A 3,385-nucleotide genomic window follows, 5' to 3' on the forward strand; every position below is an offset into this window, starting at 1 on the left:
AAATAATTTTATTTTTTAAAAGCTAGTTTAGTGCAGTTTCTAATACTTGTTTGATTTGCTCAGGTTGAGGTGTGAGTTCAACTGTCTTCACAACTCTGTAAGCATTCAAAGTCTAGCACGCCATTCTTGTGAGTTAGGGTCCATTTGTGAATGTCAGTAAAAGCAAGCAGCTCACATTGGCAGCCTCATGGTCTGATGTTTTCTTCAATGTGGTTCTGGGTATACCACATCTGTACTGGGCACAACACATCTGTATTACACTGTGTGCTCACTTGGCAACGGAGGCATCCACAGCTGAGTAGGATGTTAGATGAGGATGAGGATCAGCAGCAATGGGACCTGAGAGATATATACCCCTCACTGCTCAGAGATGTTACGTGTGCTCTTCCTTTCCCTATACAAATCGAATTAAGAACACATATGGAGAGATGCTACAACATGTTAATGGAAAAACTACTCTGCTGACCCAAGGAACACCTTCACAGAATGCAGCAGCAGTTCTATTTGCAGACAATATTGGAAGCATTTTGGGTATTAGGGAGACCACTATGGACTATTCAATGTTCAAATGTCTTATAGTAAACATCATCGTGGGTAATTTTATTCTTTTAAAATGACTCTTAAAATAATAACAACCTTGTTAATGGCTTTGAAGTATTCAATGACTCCAAAATGTCATACAAAGTGCCAACTGGAGTTTTCTCCTAACTTCCCATCTGAATTTCCACGCCATCATTTTGGACCCATGCTTCCCTCCCGTCTGACAGCTGTATTTCGGAACGGAAGTGCTGCTGCTAGGACAGTGAAGACACCGAAAGGCCAAGGGCATTAAGATGACTGGAAAGTAAAATAGCATGACCCCAGGAGGAACTGACTGAGTAGTTTGCCTTTAATGCCTGACAAAAATCTAGATGTGGAAGTCATTTCACTAACAAAGCAATTTGAAAATACCCAGAGGGAGAAATATCAGCTAGAGAACTTAAAAAGAAATGCTTGTTAAAAAGAAATTGTGAAAAACCAATCTCCGTTTCTGATACTCCAACTTGTGGGAATGGTGGGAGAGGAGGCAGAGGAAGACGGATAAATAGAAGGATGATGGGTGGTCCCTGGGTGTGAATTTCACTTGCCTGAGTGTTGGAGCCTATACTGCATGTGCTTAGTGACTCCCTGAAAAATGCTGAATCTACAAGTGTCTAGTATTATAGCAAGAACAATAATGAATTTCAGTTACAGAACACACCTTCAAACAGTACTTTCCCCCTTCAGGCTGTTTTGCAGATTTGGGCAGAGGCTCATAAGTGTAATTTTGTCAGTAAATAATATCAATTATGTATTTATGAATAGGATATGTAAATATTATAAGTAATATTTATATGGTATAAGTACAAGCATTATTATTTATAATATATATACATATATATGACATATCATATTAAATTACCTCAAAAAGTTTTTAGACATGAATATTTGGTGAAGTCTAGCTCCAGGTAGCTTAATCCAACGAGGCCAGGAATCTGTGGTTTTTTATTGTTTGTTTTTTTCCGGAGTTCAAGTTTAATTGATACTAAAAAAAGAACAGGTTGATTTCTATGACAGGTATATCAGACAGTCTACCCACAACACAGCTCAGGCCATTCCCAATAGTGGAAGAAAGGCTGACCACCCAGTACTGTAGGAAAGACATGTCTTGGATCACATATTTTGTTTTGTGTTTAAGCACAAGTAGAGTATAAGAGATTTTCTTCTGGTGTAGCCTGGCAAAAAATGGCTCCAGTGCTCACTTCTGCTCATAGAAATATTCTTTGCTCTTTTGGACGTCAGGTTTGATGGTATCCTTGCCAGGTTCCCAGCCAGCGAGGCACACTTCACCATGTTTGTCAGTGAACTGACGGGCCCGGACTAGTCTCAGAATCTCATCCATAGATCGGCCGACAGGAAGATCATTTATAGTGATCGGTCAAAGGGTACCTTTATCATCGATAATAAAGAGGCCTCTGAAAGAGATACTTTCATCAGTATCCGTAATCCTGAGCAATGGTGCCCTTGGGATCTGATACCAAGGTAATGTTTGTGGATCCCAATCCTCCTTGTTTCTTGGGTGTATTAATCCATGCCAGATGACAGAAGTGAGAATCCACAGAAACTCCAATCACTTGGCACTTGAGTTTCTTAAATTCTTCTGCCCTATCACTGAAAGCACACAAAAGTGTGGGGCACACAAAAGTAAAATCAAGAGGGTAAAAGACGAATACGACATATTTCCCTCTGTATTCACTTAGGCTGATATCTTTGAATTGTCTATCTGGCATAAGAGCTGTGGCTTTGAAGTTGGGGGCAGGATGCCCAGTTTTTTTTGTATTTCCTGAAGACATCGTGCTATCAGCAGGGCGGAGTCACAGGTCTCCGACAGAAAAACAACCAAGGCGAGCAAGGGAGATGACCAAGAATCTGTGTTCTGAGTAAGTCCCTTGCATGGTTGTTGATGGAAGACATATCAAGGAAATACTTTGAATAATGAAGTCCCTTCTTGAATGTCATAGTAAAGGTTTTAATTCTCTGGGAAACAGCCCCAGGCTTAAAGTTTGGGATATCACAGACTTTGAAACACTGATAAAATCCATGAAACTGTAATTAGGAAGAATCTATGGCCTGCACTATGGCCTTCCTCCTGGAATGCCATTCAAAACACAAACCATCTTCATCAAACACAATAGCCCAAACTCAGAAAGACAGTGTTGCATTTTTTCTCCCATATGCAAAATCTAGATTGAAATATCTACACACACATGTGAACAGATAGGTAGAGGCCTGATGGAGGAAAGATGAAGAAGAGAGGGTAATGGGGAAGGCTGCCAGTCCCTTTTTTGTCACTTGTATGAAGACTCTGGATTGAACTATCCGTGTGTAAAAATATATCTGGGAAAGCACAGGCAGGAAAATGGTTGGGTGGTGAATAATGACAGGGGCATGGGGCAGGGAAAGGAGAAAATAAGTATAAGAAAATACAGTGATTTATACATATAAAATTCAAACTTCCAATTAAAAAAAGAAATCAGTAACGAACTATAGAAATGATCCCTGAAAGTAATAGCCAGAACCTGGAAGCAACCTAGATGCCCCTCAACTGAAGAGTGCTTAGAGAAAATGTGGTACATAAACACAATGGAGTACTGTTCAGCAGAAAATAAACAATGGAATCTTGAAATTTGCAGGCAAATGGGCGGCACTAGAAGAAACCATCCCAAAAAAACAAACATGGTATATACTCTCTCGTATATGGATTTTAGACATAGATCTGGGGGTGCCAGCCTACAATCCCACTGCCAGAAAGTCTGGAAAACAGAACCTTCAACCAATGACTAATGGAAGCAGAGTCAGACACCCA

At 40.1% G+C, this 3,385-nt stretch overlaps 1 pseudogene; it reads right to left on the reverse strand.

Annotated features, from left to right (window-relative positions):
- Positions 1–1,450: 1,450 nt before the first annotated feature.
- Positions 1,451–3,000, reverse strand: LOC101843304 (annotated as a pseudogene).
- Between the last annotated feature and the right edge of the window lie 385 nt (positions 3,001–3,385).

The sequence above is a fragment of the Mesocricetus auratus genome, unplaced genomic scaffold, assembly GCF_017639785.1.
Source record: "Mesocricetus auratus isolate SY011 unplaced genomic scaffold, BCM_Maur_2.0 Super-Scaffold_6730, whole genome shotgun sequence".
NCBI classification, from domain to species: domain Eukaryota; kingdom Metazoa; phylum Chordata; class Mammalia; order Rodentia; family Cricetidae; genus Mesocricetus; species Mesocricetus auratus.